Source organism: Urocampus carinirostris, chromosome 20, assembly GCF_059441175.1.
Source record: "Urocampus carinirostris isolate Australia breed hairy pipefish chromosome 20, RoL_Ucar_1.0, whole genome shotgun sequence".
Classification (NCBI taxonomy): Eukaryota; Metazoa; Chordata; class Actinopteri; order Syngnathiformes; family Syngnathidae; genus Urocampus; species Urocampus carinirostris.
The window spans coordinates 4,856,044-4,877,755 of record NC_142368.1 but is presented as its reverse complement, the minus strand read 5'-3'; the positions used below and the strand labels follow the sequence as shown (position 1 = coordinate 4,877,755).

The 21,712-nt window shown below is 36.1% G+C and overlaps 1 protein-coding gene across 1 annotated transcript in view; it reads left to right on the top strand.

The window, feature by feature from the left end:
• The first annotated feature begins 1,542 nt into the window (after positions 1–1,542).
• The window catches only part of LOC148346066 (hormonally up-regulated neu tumor-associated kinase), a 72,204-nt gene continuing 52,034 nt past the window's right edge, over positions 1,543–21,712 (top strand). The window contains exons 1-2 of the mRNA XM_088324667.1: positions 1,543–1,578; positions 11,221–11,348. The gene's annotated coding sequence lies outside the window, so the exon portion shown is untranslated. The remainder of the gene's footprint in view (positions 1,579–11,220; positions 11,349–21,712) is intronic.

Genomic DNA, 21,712 nt, shown 5'->3' with positions numbered 1-21,712 from the left:
ATTACCCTGATCTATAATTTGTTACAGCCGTGCACATTAGCAGGGTAGCCATTTGTATGCCTTCTTCATAATCGTTAATAATCAAGAGCTTTGTTTTCATGGTTAGCATGTTTTCACCTTTTCCTTTCGAATTACTACTTTCCCTGAAAACTATATAGAAAAAAATAGTACCAAAAACACGGTAATGTATCGCCCACAACTAGCACACAAAATTCTAAAGCGAATGAAAGGGAAAGGTGTTGTGGGAGGGAGTTCAGCAAATAGATTATCTGCACCATTATGAAGCTGTGACCAAAAACCAACAGCGGACCAGCATCGTACATGTCCACAACCAATAGCAGACATGCATCTTAGAGATGAAATGAAGGCACATAATTTGAATTAAATCAAACCTCCAGTGTGTAATATTTGACCACAAGATGGCACTCTATTGTCTAATGCAACCGGAAACCAGTGCCACAAAGCACAGCGTAGCTAAAAGTTGCCAGACAAACATGGCGGCAACCTGAAATGGGTAGTGCTTCCACTTTGTAGAAAAAAATACAAATTTATCCACCTCTATTTTTTTATAAAATATTGGTATGTTAGTTCAGGTATTTTTGCCTAGTATTCAAAACAGATTTTTTTTTTTTAAAACTAAATGAAATATATTCTGTACCACTAGGAGGCACCAAATAAAACACACACAAAGTCGGATGTTCTGAATACTTTTTAGGCCGTATGAAACAATGTGTTATTGATGTTGAATAATGGGGAAAACGCAGTAACAAGGGGCCGAAAGAAACATCTTATTTCACATTGTAACATTAAAATGTCGAAAGGTATGCGGTACAGCAGCACAGGTGCGTTGCATCAGTCATGTACAACACGGGATCATCCCTAGCATTTAGCAATTAAAACGTTTCACTTACAGACTTTACCTTTTCTTGAACGTTCACTCTTGAAAAACAACCTTCAGCCATTGTGTGCTAACATCACAATTTTTTTACACTTTTCACTTTAAAAAAAAAACGAATAAATGTAGTTAATTCCTCTTCTCGTTGCCTCCGGTGTAGCTTGGTTGAGCTGAGTTGAACGGGTTCCTCCAACATCAATTGGTATCCAATCACAGGACGCGTAGATTCCAGAATCAACCTGAGCCCTGCCTCCTTGTCGGCAAATCGTGAATTAATTGGCTATCTCAGCTGTCCATCAACTACCTGAGTCGTTCTCTTTCGGTGCACGAATGCTAGCACTGTTAGTAATTGTGAAGGCCTCATGCCAATATAACCAAAAGCTGAATTCCGATTGTATAACTATTACACCAAACGGAATGTAACCAAATGAATCTTAGATAACTTAAAATAATTAATTAAGTATATAATTATGTATATGCTGTATTTGAATAAAGCCCCGTTAGCCCTTACAGCCCACCGCTTTTTTAAGCTAACTATGAATAAATTGAGCTAACTGGATAAATTGACTTTGAGGTTCCTGTGAAGGTCACCTAAAATCCCAATCCAAGACGTACCCAAAGTAAATTAAATACTGTTCTTGAAGAATTTGGAGAATATGGACGGCATTGGTCTCTTTTGAAAGGTAAGACTCTGAAGTTTTGTCTTAAACTAAAATAATCACTGTAAGTGCTACTGACATCGAGAAAACTGAGTTATAACAAATAGGAATAAAGGTTTTATTTTTGCCTGATTTTTCCGTTTGATTTTTGCAGTTCAATGCCTGCAATTGAGTGGCGCATGGGCATCTTGGCTGGAAAACATAGCTTGAACCCTTATATGGTAGCTTGTCAAATTCGATCACAATCTGAAAATGTACACATTGTATTTTAGACCTTTTTTTAATGGTGGGTCTAGGGGTTTCCTACAAAAGGCCATTTGGAGACGACCAGTTAACAGCACTAACAGTTTTGCAATTGTGTATTTTACTTTGACCAATTATTTTAGACAGTTTGACAGAGTGGTAAAAGTTTGACTTCTCTTTCCAGAAGTCAATCAATGATTGTGCATACTTGCGTTAATATTGATACGTAAAGGGTTGGTTTAGTCGTTTCAAAAAGTGGCCAATTGGAGACGACCAGTTTAGAACACTAAAACCTTAGCAAATGTGTGTTTGATTTAGCCATTCTTTTAGAAAGGGCCGTAAACGTTTGAATTTTCTTTTCATGTCTCACTATTGTGCACACCTCTGCGTAAAAATGGTGCACAAAAAATGAATCGCTAGTTGCGTTACGCACATTTATTTCAGGGTCTAATTCGAATACAATCGTGACATCTTCATATTGATTTATTCAGAATTACTAACCAATGTGTCAATCATCAATGGTATCGTAACTATTGGCTGAAGTTATTCGGAGGTAAAAGAGGCGTTTCCTTTTGAGCAATACAGGCCCGTAAAGGCTAATGCCGACTGTGGACAAAAAAAAAAAAAAGCCTGCAATTGGCCCAAAGTGGTGTTAATTAAATGTTCAGGGGCTAACAGCCTATAGAAAATAATTTTACGAGTCTGTTTCTTTCTAAACGGGAATCATGGGTCCAAACAAACATCCAGCTACAAGAACGACCTTGATGCAGATATGTTTTTAGGCGGATTTTTTTTCTGTTGATATTATTGGGTGTTTTGGAGTTCTGTAAATATTTTACACGGCTGGATTCACTAGACTCTCGCAGATGTAAAAAAAAAAAGCCAAGTTTAAGTACTATCATGGAATTTGATGGCTGCAAGATGACTTTTGTGAGCTATTCTGCATCTATAGTTTTCGAGTATCTTGTTTCAGACTGATCGGGATATTTCTGTGATGAGTACATTTTTAAATTGTCAGCATATCTTGAACTCAAGCTTTTCAATGATATGTGGCATGTCATATTTTAGTGACTAGTGACATCGTACAGAGACGTATTTGCTTCTCAACAGTCTAACGGCCCGCCAGCAAGATAAGGGGTTAAATCAGTGCATATGTGACACAAATGCTATGTTTTTAGCTAGCTAGCTATGCTAACAGTAGGTGTAATAGGCCTCTGTTTTCTTCGCCTATGGGCTCCCATTTGACATATTGGCGCCTTGCATGGCTGCATGGCCGCTCTTGGTGTGTGAGTGTGTGTGAATGGGTAAATATGAAGCACCTTGTAAAGCGCTTTGGGAAGTCTTCATTGACTTGAAAATCGCTACATAAATGCAGATCATTTCATTGCCAACTTAATTTTTATATTATTTCCAATAGTTGGACTGTTAGTAATATAAAACAAAAAAATGTGATGTTCCCTTCGTTTTGCGATTCACAAAACATTAGATTTCAAATGACATATAAGCCTTAAAAAGTCTTGAATTTAACTTTCCTTAAGCTGTGGGAAACCTGAAATAAGCAAATATTCTAGTTTCAAATTTTTAACGAAATCTCAAATGACGCACCCCACCTTTAAGATAAAATCAAACCAAATTCTTATTCAAAAAAGCACTTATCAAGATTTGCAGCTGCAATAAAAAAAACTTTTCATAGCAAGACAATTAAATCATAGACACTTTTACGTCAAATTGGGTCAAAAAAGGACTAATTAAATCTTTGGGTCAATTAAAATGATAAAAAAACAAGTCTATGTATCAAATAAATAGCCCTAATTAAACTATTTTGATGAATTGACCAAATATTTTAAGTATTAAACTCCCCCAAAAAGCTTCACCCCACATCTTTGGGTGGATTTAAGTGAGCCCAGAATTTGTAGAATATTAGGTAAACAATTACACAAATCCCATTTCTAGGAGCGCTAATTTGTATGCTTTTTAATTTTAACCAACATTTTATACAAGTATTCTAACCAAGCAGTTGGCTTGGTGACTTTTTGACACATTTTGGGTAATTCCTTCAACTGCACATCAAGTGAATCACACTAAACAACACAATTTTTTATTCAACTTTATTTCTTCTTTCGCCATGAAATTTGAGTCTAAATTCTACATTTTAGTTGGTTTACCCATTTATTTGGGTGATTTATGTGAGCCAAAAAGTTCAGTGTCGATTTTAAACATTGGGTTAAAAAAAATAACTAATTCTATATTTAGTGGCTCTTTTCGTATATTTGTAACCAACTTTGGGATTAAACAATCTACCCAAGCACTTGGGTTGGTGTATTTCTGTCCCATTTTGGATTATTACTTTAACTGTGTTTAGAGCGTTGATTTATGTGTGTGTTTCAGGAGATACATAGGTGGTAGAGTTACATTTCCCGGGTTCAGAGTTCAAGGCCAGTTATTCACTGCAGTGTCGTCTTCGAATGGAGCGATGAAACATTTCGCGTCGGGGGGGGGCACGGACTGGGGAGGGTTTTATCACGGACGGCCGGGCGTGTGACGGAAGACGTCCGTGAGGAATCTGGATTTCTAAGCGTAGAGAAAACAAACGGGCAGCATGGGAAAAAATATCCCATCAGCCCATCTGGAGGATCACCATTTGTCACAATTAAACTTGCAAGATTTTTATGTTTTATTTTTAACATGTTTTAAATATGATATATGACATTGATCTTTGCTATTTTAATGGTAACTGTTATTTAGTAGCAGGGGAATACAGCCCTAAAGATGCTGTCCGAAATTTAAAAATAAATTCCTCTATGCCGCCATCTCCTGCCTTAAAGTCATGATCGCCGATCATGCCTTAAGTGTGTGCATTTCTTAGACACGCTTGAATAATTCTTCATTTTTCATCTTTTGGGGAATTGGCTTGGCATTTGGACTGTACTTGAAACGGGCATTTTCTTTCTCTCACCATTTTCATGCTACACCAACAAAACACTGCGTTGATGACATAAAGTCACTCTCCAACCTACCACCCCCAATTCCCCCTTTACTTCTTTGCCTAAGATGTTGGCGTCCCGGAACCGCGTTAATAAAAGTCAGATACAAGCTGATAGTTGTGGTGGAAAAAATGTTATTAAGGCCTTAATTGGCATTCATCCAGTTTTAGAAAGTCTTAAAAATATGAACACATTAATAAGATTTATATTCGTTTGAACAAAAAAATATTTAGTAGTATTTATCAATTGTCTTTTTTAATAATTCACCCATTTACTTTTGTGGCAACATGGCATGCCCACAATAACGAAACTATCAAAACGGTGATGTGGTTTCAGTCAAGCTTTTCAGAGCAGATGCAAATTCTTGTTTTTGATTTTTTTTTTCTGTCTAAAAAAATCCCTAATTTAGCTTGTTTCAAACAACCCCTAAAGTTTTAATGGTAGTTTTATTTTGTAAAAAAAGTATATATGGGTAACATTGTACATTAAAAATAAATGGTCACATATAAAGAAAGTAACCATGAAAATAATATTTAGCTTAAAAACTCAAATTCAGGACTAAAATTCAGGACAGATTTGATAAAATCATCAAAAAATGGGTCATTTTGTTTAAAGTGTAATTTCTAAAAAATATACTCGTCCAATTTCTTTAATTATTCTTATTAGAAAAATCTCCTGATATATATTTTTAAAACCGCTAAAAACAGTTCACCTGTTGTGTGAAATCAACCCAAAAAATAGGGCCCCATGTTTGAATTAACCCTGAAAAAAAACATACAATTTTAAAACAGCCCACAAAAATCTGGTTATATTGCACAAATAGAATGGTTAAATATATTTTGAAAAAGTAGCCCACAAGAAATAGGATCATTGTAAAACAAATGGGTGTATTTGTGTCATTTAAAAAAAATAAAAAGTAAATCAAAATGAGGTCAGTTAATTGGACCCCCCTCCCAAGAAAACAATGTCCTTTAAATTCAATCCCAATAGTTCATTTTGTACAAAAACAACCAAGAAAATCCAATTAAACGGATCCAAGTCGTAAATTTGGGTTATTTTTGACACAAGTGTGAATAAGATCGGATCAATTTAGTTCCAAATATTCATAAAGGTTTTTTTTCTCCAACCGGAGTCATTCCCACCTCCCCCTTTGACCGTTATGGTCCTCCAGATGTTGATGTGTGAAGTCCCCTACTATTTATTTTTTCATTTTCTTGCACATTGCCCACGAGTATGACGGTGGGAATGTCAGAGAGCGAAAGGGAAAAAAAAGTCCTAAAAGAGGCCATGACGTTGTTTTATTTCAATTACCGTGTGCATGGCTTGAGATGGAGTGTGAAGCGTGTTTATTTGGTCATGGGTGTGAAAGCGGATAGAAAGGTGTGGGCAGCAGCAGCACTGGGAGATTATATCACACACATACAATACGGTCAGTCCTGTGGCGGTTCTGGCTCATGCTACATTAGCATCTGCACGCCGTGTCCTTCCCTGCAGCGAGAACGGTCGTGGGAAATGAAGGCAGACAGGAAGTCGTTCAGTCGCTTGCCAGAAAATAATGAGATTTATATATTAAATTTAATAGGGTTTTTTTTTTTCCCCTCTGGAGTTTTTTGAAAATTTTGGCCAGGTATTTTGATGAAAACTAACAAAATCAGTTTAAAAAAAAAACAACATCTTAAAGAGGAAGTCAACCCAAAATATTGTTAACAGTTTCCTATTTAATACACTGATTACAATTGATTGATGCAAAATTCCCCCTAGAAGCAGCCGTTTTGTCACCTCCTGACTGAAAATAGCGTCATAGTTGCCTTAGGGTACGGGAAATCACGTCTCAGCTTGCCTAAGCTTTGAAAAATTAGTATTTCTTTTACTTGATGATTATTGTAAAAATAAATACTAAACAAAACTATGTATCACTGATTCTTTATATATATATATATATATATATATATATATATATATAAATTAATGTAGATGCCAATACAACTAATACGTATAATTCTCAATACACCCTAGGGAGACTGATATTTTTAACAAATCTTTTGAATTTTGACGCATTATATTTTGGAAAGCTCGGTGCCACCCTGCTTGGCGTTCAGCATTACGGGTTGGAATTGGGGGGGTTCGGTCACCTAATGACTCCCAACACCTCAGTTGGGTTGAGCGAGGGGGCTAGGAATCCCCTCCTCTGAATCAATCTCCCAAAAAGAGTCAGAAATGACTATAGCCACCTCCCACTAGGGGAATATGGCTGTGGTATTATATATATATATATATATATATATATATATATATATATATATATATATATATAATCATTTTGGAAATTGCAATAATGCGATAGCAATTTCTTATTGATTAGATTTAAAATATTCAGACGGGCCAGGCCAATACTTTTATCGGCCCTACCACGGATAGCTGCTGGCTTAAAATAAGCCTGTTTATATTGCTGGATACGACCAAATGTTGTTTTTTAGTGTAGTTAGTGTAGTTTTATAAATTTATTTTTATATATTGTTATATATTATATATATATATATATATATATATATTGTATTGTTTTATGAAGCTTTTTGGGAGGTTACTTTAAAGGTGCTGACCGGAATTTGAAAATTTTCCACTCGCCGAGGCCATCTTCTGGCTTAAGTTTTCGTTGCAGCTTTTGTCAAAATCCTTGTGTGGCGTGTGATTCTTATACGTTCGAATTAACTCTTTTTTTTCTTGGGGGGGGTTTAGGTTGGCGTTTGTTATTTGAAACAGGCCTCTTCTTACTTTCACAATTTTTATGCTAAACTAACAAAACACAGGGACAAACATGAAATCAATGACCACCACCTCCCTACTCCCCCTCTTTCCTAATGTGTTGTGTGTCCCGTAACTGCGTTTCTAAAAGTAAGATAAAGGCAGATAAGTGCGGTGTTTTTTTTTTATATAAAGGCTCAGTGGGGCATCGTTTACACATACTTAAAAGAAGAAATATTCTGCTTCCAACTTTTTAAAGAAATCTCAAACAACGCACCCCATTTTCAATACTGAGGGATTTATTTTGTCATTGCAGTAAGGCCGATATTAATTGTTTAAATTGTAACCCTTTAAAAAAAGATAATAATTACTGATTATTAACACTAGATGTCCGCATAATATGGTGAAGATAGGGCTCTTTCATCTAGTTTTAACATAGTTCCTTGCAAGACAAATAGTATAACATAAACCAAAACAGGCTAGCGCAAGTCAGAAAAACAAGCGCCCCCACCTCACCATTTTGTTATTGGTCCGAACAGTGATGATCGGCTACATCTTAGCGATGAGTGCTTACGATTACACTTTCCTGGCACGCTCCATCTAGTGGATGCAGGTCATCCGCATCCTCTGGCGCCCCGTCGAACTGACGGCGGCTCACCCGGATGCTGGGAGTGATGACAGAAAAACGGGGGAGATATCGCCAGGGGGAAGAAGGGGATCTGGGGGGTTTTTCTCCCCTAGTGCGTTTTTGGTTATGTGTTTGAATTGATTTTGAAGGAAATGTCAGATTTCAAGATGAAGCTCAGTTTTGTGCTTTTATTTTTTTTAAATCAGTTATTTTAAAAAAAAATTGCAATTTTTTTTTTATCCTAAATACACAGAGATAAAAATTAAATACAAAGTGAGCTAACCAGACAGCTAGCTCATAAACAACTGCATTTACTTAGGATGCGCGAGTATGATCATAGAATTTTATTTTATTTTTTTGCTGAGGTATCAATGATAATAAACCCAGGTATCAGTCTTATGGCATTAATTAGATTCAAATATTTTTTGTGGGAATAGGATTGTGCAATCTAGTTTGAAGTATCCAACTTTAATGAAAAAGGCTACTGCTGTTTATGAATCTAAAATGACCATAATACGGTCTAGTGTTTATTGCAGAAGGAAGAAAATTGTATTTTATTGTTATCAGTATATGGTATTTGTATCAACAACTGCTCAAGAGTGTCAGCTTCAGTATCTGTCTAAAAATCAATGTTTTAACTCCTTGTTAGCTAACTATTTAGCTAACTAGCTTAGATTTGTAGATGTTTTACTACCTTGCCAATCTAGTTTCTGACTGGCTAATTTTTGTTGCCAAGCTAGCCAGGGAAGTCGATTACTTCATGAACTTAGTGAATCTTTTCTGATCAACTATCTACCTTATGAACAACTTGGATAGGTATGTAGCTAGAAATTATTAATTTTACCAATCAACTTGGAAATTTGTGGTTTTTAGGTAATTGCAAAGTTTCTCCCCCGAAAACTTTCAAATTGAATCTATGAAAATAGCAGGTCTGCTAAAACTTGAGCTTTAGCAAAGGTTGTAATTATTTTTCCCCCTTTCTAATGCATTGTAGTTATGTGAGTGTATGTGTGTCCATGTGGTTTTTCCATTGTTTTTTTCTGTTTTTCTTTCTTTTTTTTACCGCCTTTTGCTGTACAACCAACCATTTGTTCTGTTAAAAGTTTTGGAAGCACTTATGGTATTTCACCACACACATCAATGCCCCCTGTAGAGCAAAACATTCCAACCTCATAAATTTAAACGGGCTATCAAAAGTCTTTTTTTCTTTTTTTAAGGTGAATTTAAAAACAATGAGGTTTCTTGTTCATGCTAACAACGCATGCACACACTTGCACTTTGCTATTTAAACATTTAAGATCGTGAAATCAAGGGAAGGGTTTTTTTTCTGCAATATGGTCCGCTTTTAAAATGTATACTCAGCAATATATCAATGAGAAAACGTATATTTAATATAAGAATATAGCAACCTAAAAATGAAAATAAATCATGTGCTAATATCTCTTCAAGGCAACCATCCAAATTAAGTTGTGTTATAGAGTTAAGCCCATTTGCGACATTCTCAACCAGGATGTTTTGTTCTTCTTTAAAGCCCCCCACCAACAACCACACCCTTGTGGAAATTCAATCTGCCCTTCCTCCTACATGGAGTGCAGTCAAAATACACTTGTTTAGGCTTGGCAGAGGTTTTGTGTTTGGAGGGGGGGGGTTGTATAAGGTAGACTGGATTAGAACCCCTAATGGAGATTTGTTGACAACCTTCCAGATATTGGTAAGATTAAACTGTAGAAGGAGTCTCTTTTCAGGGTCTCCCTCCTCCGACACTTCTGCAGTTTATCGGCAATAATTTAAACATTTTCATCCCCTCAGTTCTTTTGGAGGAGGTAGACCAAGGGTCTCAAACGTGGTGCCCGTGGGCACCTGGTATTTCTCTAATATCACCTGAGTAGCCAGCAGACTGGTTCTGAAAATATATCATGGGTCATTGTGATTTTATTGGAAATTTGACTTCCAACTCGCAGGATGTTTAGTGGTTGACTGAGCCTATTTTAACCTCTAATAATTACAGCCGGGTATAACATAGCAATGGAATGTTATTTTAGAAATGCACATAAAACTGGTAGCCCTTTGCACTTATAAGTAACAAAATGTAGTTACCAGCTTTAAAAAGGTTGGCAAACCCTGAGTTAGACGTTGAAAATAGAGGAGAGTTTTCTAGCTCTGCTCTAAGGCGTTAGAAAAAACCTGGCAAAAAAAGCCTTCTTGAACTGTCATGCTTCATTTAGGTTTAGAGGGAAACATTTTACACAATATTCAGTGGCAGGTATGCCCTTTAAATATGATGGCAACAAGAGAGCAAAATTTTGCATTTTTATATCAGAAAACCTGGCATGAGTAACATAGTGTTTTACTGGCATTTTTTGTACCTTTTCCCCGCTAGCCACTAAAGCCACTTTTAACCAGCTCTAACCAACTCCCGCTATTGTCTCTATTCAGCAGCTCCCGATGTATTAACACCGCCTCTTGTAGCCGGCTGAAAAATAAAATTAGCTTTTCGAATTTTGCAACGGTTAATCCTTCCAGCTTCAGTAGTGTATCTTTTTCGAATGCACATGCTTCGGCTCCATTGAATGCTACAATGATAATTAGTGGTGAATTATGACACTGTAGCTTTACTAGAATGTAGATGCCATGTCCTGTGGATGTCATGCCACTTTTCACTGATTTTTATAGCCCCCAAATTTTCAATTTCACCTTTGTTGACATGCGTGTGCTCTTGCATGTGTGTGTTTGGCCGTGCATTAATCCCTGTCCTTGTCAACCAGTCACACTTGTGTACATTTGTCCCTCGTGGGCTACAGTAGCTGCTAAGTGTGAGAGCACATGCTCACCCTCATACAGTAAATCCTGTCTGTGCACTGTAATCACCGATCAATCGAAAGTCTTTTAATCAAACACTTCCATCTGTCACATTTGTTTACATAACACCGGAGAACAAATAAAAGCTTTGCATGGAAATGTTTTGACCGTTAGAAGGGCCGAGATACACGTGCGCTACAGTATGAAGGCGTCATTAATGCAGTGTGCCGGATGTTTCTGTGACCTTTCTCTCTTTACTTCTGACCCCAGCAGACGGCCCGGAGAGGGATTAGGGCCTGATTCGTCTAATTAGCCCCACACCACCCCCCATGCACCCCGGCCCACTCCATTAGAGCCATCAACACCCTGAGCAAAAAAAAAAAAGTCATTTAGTTGAGGTAGGTAATTTTTTTTTGTTATGCTTTGCAGGACGCTGCATGTCCATCAAAGCTTAAAGGGACATTGTGTTTTATTTGTGGCATGTGCGCAGAAAAGGCTTCTGCCGCATTACTCTTCCAAAAAACATAAATTATCATATAAACGTGCATTTTTTTAAAAATACTCATAGGTCAAGAAATTTATATTTAATTTAAATAAAATGAGTCTCACCCAGAGGTGGCTGTCATAATTATTGGGTATTTTTGCTTCTTAAGGTACCCAAAAAACCTTGTGAAAATCTAAGAAAAATGGGGCCTCCTAGTCACTTTAAGTCTCCGTAGTTTGTAGTCGTCTTTGTGCTTTGAAGCACTCTTTTTTTTTTTTTTGTTGCACTGTACAATACAGCGACATCTAGTTGCCAAATATTACAAAGTGCCCCTTTAATATATTGGGGAGTCGCCTCATATGACAGGAACTAAATTGGGAGAACATAGTTTCTTCAAGAATTTTAGGAGGTTTTAACTCTTAATACTAATGTTGTTTTTTTTTTGGGTGGCCTAAACAAACATTTGTTTTTTTTTTATTGTGTATGTATGTATATATATATATATATATATATATATATATATATATATATATATATATATATACATTACACACCCACACACATTGTGTAATTCGAACACGATCATACTCTGTAAATAAATATATCAACTAAGTAAAAAAATTATATATAGCTCCCTGCGGGATCTATATATGTAATGTTTCATTAAATATAAGTTTTGGGGGGAGAAAATGTAATAAATCGGCCAGGAATTTTGGGAGATTTTGACATTGAGTTGTTTTGGATACTTGAACATGATTTTTTCTTTTTTGTAATTTTCCTTATTTCATTTGCTGAAAAGAGTTTTGTCCACGTTTAACACAGTAACATCCACCACTTTTTAATGTCTAAAGGTTGGCATATATGGTTTTATGTTTTCTCTTTTATTCGACCGACTCTTGCTGATATATATGTGCGCTAACACAAAACAATTAGCCAAAGGCAAAATGTTAGCAGAGCTGCATTGTCTCATGCGCGTTAGCATTAGCATTTGATAGTAATATCACACGTCAAAGTGGCCAAAACATAAATACCGTATTTTCTCCTTCCTCCTTTGTTGCCTTATTTTGCCTGAAATGTTTAAATCTAAGCTTAAAACACACTTCTACTCTATAGCATATGGATAACCTAAACTTTTCGTGGACAATATCTCTGTATTATTTGTGATTACAACATCCTTAGCTGTCTGGTAATCCTGAAAGGGGGATGCTCCATGTCCTTCTCAAGGTTTCTTTATTTTCCTCATGTTGAGGTTTTTGAGTTTTCCTTGCCCTCATGTTGGTTCCAGATCAGGGGATGATGTAATAATAGTCTCAAAAATAGTCTGTGTAATAACCTGTGCAGCCCTTTGAGACTCTTTGTAATTAAGGGCTATACAAATAAAAATGACTTGACTTGACTTTACTGATTCTTGCTGATATTTATGCATGCAAATTAGCCAAAACCAAAATGTAAGGAGAGTTGCATTCTTGCGTTCGCTTTAGCATTAGCATCCAAAAACAATCTCGCGCATGGAAGTGGCTTACATGGCGGGCCGTGATGGACAGCTCCTCTTGGGTGGTAACAGGCATTGACAGCGCCGTCACAACGGCAACAAACACGGCAGGCTGACGAGTAGATCAGCGAGCGCCCCGCGGGATCCATCACGGCACACATGGACACATTGCCGTGTTATGTGTGTTTTAACAAGGTGCAGCGGGCCCTTGAGTTCGGGTCGTTGACAAAACGTCATGGGAGAGTGCACGTTGGGGTTCGCACGTGCACACAGAAATATTTTGACACTATGAACCCAAAAAAGTCTAAACAATTCTTGAGATGAACGATAACTTATCGAAAGATTTATAGCTTTTTTTCCTCCGTACACTCATTCTGTATAATAACTTTTTATCATTCTAAGAGGATACTCGAAGACTGAGTGAGTAGTTTAAGGTGTCCTTAAAAAGTTGAAAGTTAAATATTTTCTCTTTTAAGTATGTGTTAACAATGTCCAACTACGTTGAAAGAGCCATTATGCTTTATTTTCCACTGAACCCGTCTGCTTTTATCATACTGTTATCAGAGTTGTTTGGGGCAGAATACATTAGTTTGGGGGAATGGGGGTGGGGCGAGTGCTAGTGAGTGAGGTCACACTCGTCCCTGCAGGTTTTTTGTTTCATTTCTATTTGTCAGTGTAGCATCAAACTGGTGAAGGTAAGCAAAAGCCAGCTTCAAGTCCAAACAACAACCAAAAAGATAAATAAGACTTTATTCTAGCGTGTATAAGAAATGCACATACTTGCATGCGCAACAGCTTGACACAGGCTGCAATGATGACACAGCTTTGGCGGCAACGAGTAAAAAAGTTATGTACATATCCTTTTGGAAAAATTGCAGTCCATTAAAAACTTTGAATAAAATATCTCCAAAGGAGCATAAATACACTACCCAAAAACAAGCAAAAATAAATTTAAACTGCGCTACAGGTCTTTTTTATAATTCTTATTTGACCTAAAAGTCTGGCTAAAATGTATTGTAATTAGAAAAATAAACCTTTGAATCTTTTTTGTTTTATTGTAGTAGAAAAAAAACGGAAATATACGACAAAAATAAGTTACAATTATTATTTTTTTGCTCATTTGACTTAAAAAATGGTTAGAATAAATTAAAATAAGAAAAATAACCCCTAAAATATTTTCATTTTGCAAGAAGAAAATAATTGAATATCTGGTTCGATAAAAATAAATACAAATGTAGTCAAATAAATTCTAGTAAAATAAGACAAATATAGGTTAAGTACAGATAAATGAATAAAATGAAAATGATGATTCTTAAATTGAGCAAAATTTAGTATAATTTCTCATTTTGTTATTTTTTATTATTGTAGCTAGGCAAAGTATGTTTATAATTACATTTAATAAAACTTCAAAAATAAAACTGTTGTCAGTTAATTGATTTTTTTTTTCCTGTTTTTCTAGATTCATTTTATTTCACTATACTTTATTATACATTTTATGGTAATTCCGCCCAATTGTAGGATTCTTTTCAACGTTTACTGTATTATTTGTATTTTTTCATTTTACTAGGTTTTCTGTTGATTTTCCCTTTTTAAAGTTATTTTTAAAATTACCATCTTACATCATGTTGATCATTTTATCTACCAGAAAACAATACAATCAGAAAAGTATGTTCAAAAAAATGTACAGTAAAAGGCAAGTCACATAAATTGCATAGCCCTTAATCACAAAATGTCTCAAAGGACTACATAGGTACAACATTAGCAAAATTATCTGCCTACTGAAAATTAATCACTCCAAGTCTTTGTCTTTTGTTTTAACGCAACTAAAGGTTGCCCATGCTGCATTCCATTCCATTCCATTTCATTTAAAATATTTAATTTAACGTCTCGTTTGACATTCACTTTCTTCATTTGTGTATTTCTCTTTCTTCTCTCTCTCTTTCGGGGCGTTATCTCCGGTGGGCTCCCCCCCGCCGTTGTTTATGTCAGCGCCGCCGCTTGTGTTTATGTGTCCTTCTCCCCCGTGACCATAAATCTCTTTCTCGTTGGTTGTCCGAGAGCGAGGGATGGCGCGTGGGACGCCCCCTCGCAGCTGCTGTCGCTACCACCCGCCTTCGCCACCGGCAGGCAAAATATACACCCGGATGTACGCCGAGCATTGGAACCTTTTCACCTTCTTTTGATGTGCAAAAAAAGGAATAGCTCTAGTTCATGTAGCGCTCAGCAACATTATAAAATCTTTATTTTTTTAAATTTGTTCAAGACACAAAATGGGGAAAAAATCATTAAGACAAGAAGAATGGCCCAGCATTGTCTGCTGTGGTTCATTGAAACGCATGCATAAGAAACAATCGCCACAATCAAAGTGTTCACTTAGAACAGGAGTCGGGAACCTGTGGCTGGCGAGCCATTTATGGCTCTTTTCATGAGTGCAAATGGCTTGGTGATAAAATAGAAGTTGTGCAACTTTCCGATATGTTACTTATATAGGCAGAGACAATACTAAAAGATATAAGGGTTAGTCCAGTATACAGTCGTATGCTAAAGTTTGGGCACCCCTTATCATTTTCAAGATTTTACTTTATAAATCATTGGTTGTTCGGATCAGCAATTTCAGTTACATATATCATATAGCAGGCAAACACAGTGGTATCTGAGAAGTGAAATGATGTTTGTGGGATTTACAGAAAGTGTGCAGTAGTTAATTAAACAAGTAAGCAGGTGCATACATTTGGACACCCTTGTTGTTTTATTGATTTGAATACCTTCAGCACTAATTATTGGAACACAAAATTTGTTTGGTTAGCTCATTGACCCTTGACCTACATATACAAGTGAAGCCAATCATGAGAAAGGGTATTTTAGGCGGCCAGTTGCAAGTTGTTCTCTTTGCATCATCTCTGAAGAGTAGCAACATGGGAGCCCCAGAACAACTGTCAAATGACTTGAAAACAAAGCTTGTTCAACATCCTGGTTTAGGGGAAGGATACAAAAAGCTAGCTCCAAAATTTCCGCTGTCAGTTTCCACTGTAAAGGTACGTAGTGAGGAAATGGAAGAACACAAGCACAGTTCGAGTTAAGGCCTGGAGTGGCAGGCCAAGAAAAATCTCAGATAAGCAGAGGTGAAAGATTGTGAGAACAGTCAAACTCAACCCACGGACCAGCTTCAAAGACCTACAACAGGACCTTGCAGCAGATGGTGTCACTACGCATCGTTCAACTATTCGGCGCACTTTGCACAAGGAGATGCTGTATGGGAGAGTAAAGCGACAGAAGCCTTTTCTGCGCACATGCCACAAACAGTCGCTTGAGGTATGCTAAAGCACATTCGGACAAGCCAGCTTCATTTTGGAATAAGGTGCTGTGGACTGTTGAAACTAAGATTCAGTTATTTGGACATGACAATGGGCGGTATGCATGGCGGAAGAAGAACACAGCATTTCAAGACAAACACTTGTTACCCACAGTAAAATTTGGTGGTGGTTCCATCATGTGTGGCCAGTGCAGGTATTGTCAATCTTGTTCAAGTTGAAGGTCGCATGGATTCCAGTCAGTATCAGCAGATTCTTGCGAACAATGTTCTAGAATCCGTGACAAAGCTGAAGTTGCGCTGGGGCTGGATACTTCAAGACAACTACCCCAAACACTGCTCAAATTCTACTAAGGCATTTAAGCAGAGGAACAAGTACAATGTTCCGGAATGGCCATCTAAGTCCCCAGACCTGAATATTATTGAAAATCTGTGGTGTGATTTAAAGCGGACTGTCCATGCTCTGAAACCATCAAACCTGGCTGAAGTGGAGATGTTTTGTTAAGAAGAATGGTAAAAAATACCTTCAACCAGAATTCAGACCCTCATTAGAAGCGCTTGGAGGCTGTTATTTCTGCAAAAGGAGGATCTACTAAATATTGATATAATTTCTCTGTTAGGCTGCCCAAATGTACGCACTTGCCTACTTTTGGTTAAGCAATTATTGCATATTTTCTGGAAATCCGATGAACTTCATTTCACTTCTCAGATAGCACTGTGTTTGTCTGCTATTTGATATATTTAACTGAAATTGCTGATCCAAACAACCAATGATTTAAAAAGAAAAATATTTAAGTTTGAGAAACTCATATAAAAAACTGTTGATAAATTTAAAAACCAATTGGTTGTCAACTAAAAAAATTTGACTAAATGTGAATTATAAAGTAAAAAATAAAATAATAAAATGATGACCCTAAAATGTCCCATGATGCCTCGGGAAACCAAAGCAGCATTTATCCTTTATTTTCATTTTAAATTAGAAAAAATGATAACACATTGTATCCTAGGAAATAAAATAAATTATTTGTATTCATCTGTTCATACCAGTTTCTGCAAGTCAGTCTTGAATCAGTAAGTCTCCATTTCTTTGTCTTTCTTTGTTTTTTTTGTTTGTTCTGTTTGTTTTTTTACTTTCAGAATAAATAAAACTGTGGGTGTGTCATTCTTACATGATTTTTGTTTCCTGTTTAAAATATCTACCGAGATTATAGGAGAGTGTTTGGATATTTTGTTGTGGTACAAAGAAGACATCTTGTCCCCTGTCGGCATCATTTCACAGTTCAGTGACAAATAATTCCCTCCGCCGTGCCCAAAGACCCTTGACCTCACACACAAGAAATAAGAAATGGGATCCATCGCAGTAGTATGTGAACACTTCAGTGGCTTTTTTCCGATTCAGCTTAAATTATCAGAAAACGTCAAACTACATGTACTTAAAAAAAAAAGCAGGTGTTCAGGGTTTTTTTTTTTCTTTATGACCCCCACAGCCCCCACCTCATCTTTCCTCCCTCATCCCATTTACACCCGCCTAGCGAATAGTGATCATGTCTGGCGTTTCATCAGCTCTTTGCAGCGCTCGGCACTATTGAGATTGATGAGCTGCTCGTCTATAAATGACTTTGACACATTATACACGCTAAAAACACGAGCTGATGTATATTGGAGTTTGGGGGGGTGCGCCATTGCCCTTTGTTTTGGTTACGCATAAACAAAGTTGCCTTATGAAGCAAGACTTACTTTACTGTATTTTTAACTTAGATTTTCTTGTTACTTGCTTATTTGTTCATTTTTTAAAAACATTTATTTTCAGTAAAGTAAGAATAATGGTCCTTAAATGTGCAAGATTATTTTCCATTATCTTATTAAAAAATTAATAAATGAATAGTTACTTTAAAAAAACATGTTTTTTTCCCAGTGAAATAAGAAATACACAAGTATCTAAAACTGGTACATGGCAGATGTTTGCTTCCTTTTTAAATTACACAAATATTAAAAATATTTTATTTTTACCAAAAAGGAAAAAAATCTTTTAAATTTGGACAGATTTATTGCCATGTGCCAAAGATAATATTGCTCATGTTGGTATGTTTCTTTTTTACTACAGTGAATAATCAAGAATTTAAAACTACTATAAATTAATCATATTTTACCAAAGTAGTACAGTGAAAAAGAATAAGACAAATTACTGCTGGCTACCATATTTTGTGTATTCATTATTTTATTGTCTCACTAGAAAAATGGGTTAAAAATCCTATAAAAACACGAAAAATATTTTGGAAAACTTTTTTTTTATATATTTTAATGAGTTTCAAAGATTTTATCACAGAAACTTTTTGTATTGTCAGTAAAAAAAAAATAAGAAATCTGATATCGCAAATGGCAGATATTTGCTTTTTTTTTTTAAATTTAAACAAAAAATAAAAAATGCTATTTTAGTAACAAAGAAAATCATTACGATTTTCACAAGAATTTGCCATCGGTCATAGACAATTTCACTCATTTTATTATTGTTTTCTTTACAACAATAGCAAGTTTAATGAGTAAAATATTTTTTGTTTAACTAAAAAAGTACAATTAGACACAATGTCGTTTCTTAATGTATTATTTTTATTATCTTACATAAGTTACAAATGTGATAAAACGAGAAAAATGCTAACAAATTTTAATTGTTTTCAAGATATTTACAGTTGTTGTTTTTTTTGTTTTTTTTAACATTTTTTTAAATTCTAAGTAAAATTACAAAATTATCTGGCATGGTACATGGCAGATGTTTACTTTTTTCATTAGTAAAAAAAATGGAATATTTCTACTGACAAAACGTGAACATTTACACAATCCTTTACCATCTACCATGGATGAACCCAAAAAAAAAAAAAGTTAATCGGAGATTTTTTTTTTTTTAAACAAAAAATGAGAAGATATGCTGCTATCTACCTTATTTCATTTAATTATTTGTATTATACCACTGGGGTAAAATGTAATTAAACAAGAGAAGTTGATACATAAAATGAGGAAAATTAACAAGAAAAGCAATTGAATACTTATTAGCAATAAATACTGACTACTGCCACCAATAGGGGAGGTTTGCTGACTTAGCAAAAGGACAACAGTCACACTTAGTCCCTTCAAAATATCTGAAATCTACAATAGTATGAATTATTGGAAGTTAGTTGATTCTCTGGTACTTCTCGTTCCTCCATTCGTCAAATCTGCTGTCTAAAAATAAGTTCAAGCATGCAAGCTGGACTGTCCCAGGAATGTTCCGGCTGGTGTCAAGTCCGAAAAGAACTTGAGCTTTCTGGAATTTTTTCCATGTCAGGAAATGTAATACATTTATAATTTGTGTTTTTCATACCCAAACGCTGCCCACTATGACCTCACCTGCTGGGTTTTAATGCTTAGTCACGAGGCCTGGCGGTTGCAAAAAAAATACATATGCTAATAGGGGCTTCGATGCTCATTTGGGTTAAAACCACAAATTCTAACTTCTGTTTTGAGCGGTGAGGTTCGTGTGCTTTTTGTTTTAGGTAAGTAATTTTCCATTTTTTTTATTCCAAGATGAATAAATTGCAGATATAAATCAAATGCATAATAGCATAACTAACAATAGGTCGTTTTCCTGTGACGTCACACGCATACCCATTTGTGGACAGTCAGCCTTATTTGTTGGGTCAAACAGATGCGTTTTGATGTTGTCATGGGTCCACACTATTTTGTTATTGGCTGTTCATATAAGAGTGGAAGGTGGCATTTTTTCATCTCCCTGCTATTCTTACTTCTAGGAGTGAGACAAGTAAGGAATTGTTGACGAACATGGTTATCGAGGCTTTAGTAAAGCAGACCTAACACCCAAATTGTTTTCGTACGTGAGAGTCTGTTCTGAATATTTCATAAACGGTAAGTGATCAGGAACTCATTTTAGAATGAATAATAGGGAGACTTGTGGTTGTACTTCTTGCTGACTGTCTTTTGGGTAAACGGGTAACTTAACGTAACATGTCAGGCCAGACATTTGTTGTCAAGTGCCCGCTATATCATTAACAGCACTTGGTCACTTCCTGAGGCTAGCTGATTGTATTTCTAGAGGACTGTTTGCGTGCTTTGTAGCTGTATGGTTGGTTGTTGAATTGGATGGAGCCTGTGGTGACTAGCTCTCGTTGAGCCAAGTATTTGACGAAGTCATTCATGTTCGCCTAAACCCGATGGGCATGATGAAATGTATGGCTGCGACTTCCATCTCGCCTGCTCCTTTAGTAGTAATGCGTAACTTAAAAAGGCTGTAGCTGCAGACATATACGCTATTGGTTTGGAAATCGCTCTGCAAGGCTCAGCAGCCATTTGGTTTTGTGCTACAGGAAGATTATTTTCACCTTTAAAGACCTGTTGAAGCTCTGGAGCAAAATCGAATGTATGTTTTTTGTCTGATCGGCAACGTATTTTTTTGGTGCCTTCCATAGGGTCTAGAGGAGCAGCAAGTGCTTGGAGCGAGGCTCAGAGCTACTTTGATTGCTATCAGCAGCAGCTGCCTCTAAGACTTCTGCTTAGGCCTCAGCTGCGGCTGTTTCATTTTCTAATGGTAACATGTTGATTGTTGCTTCTAGTTTTGCTTTTACAACTTTTAAGGTCATTTCCCTCTTTGCAAACATGCTTTAGATGCCTCTGCTTTTGCCCTGGCCATGGCAGCAGCGGCTCCAATTGAAGAGGCATTTGACAGTTTTGAAGAACATTCGGTATGGCATTGAGTGTATAGTGAGTTATCATTTTTATTCATTTTCTGTTTCCAGCTTATTCTGTAGGATCTTTAGCCCTGAAGACATCTTTTGATTGTGCTTCCCCTAGTAATGTCCAAATATACTGTATAAGTACTTTTTAACACCTTCAGCTCATCAAAACTCTGAAGACAGTGAGATGTTGGTCCACAGGTTTATTGATTTCAAAAGGTGTACAACTGAGAACAGAAATATGAGCATTATTACAAATATTCTTCTTTACAAAATTATAACATTGCAGAGTAGTGTATAGAATTTATCTCCACTTAAGTCAAAACAGGAATTTTTATTTACACGTTGTATTGATACAGCCTTAAACTCCCATTGAACTAGTTTTTCACTTTACTGACAGTTTATTCAAAAGGCACACCATCTGCCTTGTAATCTTGGTGAAATAATAACACATTGAAGAGCATAATTCCACAGAAAGACAAAAAACATGAAAGTACAAAAAATGCTGAACATGACTATTTGTAAACATTTATAATTACCTATCATCATAGCCTGGAAAGTTCATCGAACACCAATGTAAACATACACATCAAACATGGTCGCCAACACTTGGGATGGCTGGATGTACACCACTTGATTAGAAAACCATCTATAATTAAATTATGTGTTTTTTTTTAATGTGTTTTAGGTAGCATTAGTGATGAGGGTCGACCTAGCCGTCATGCATGCCTTGCCCCCTTGCTGAGTCCAACCTT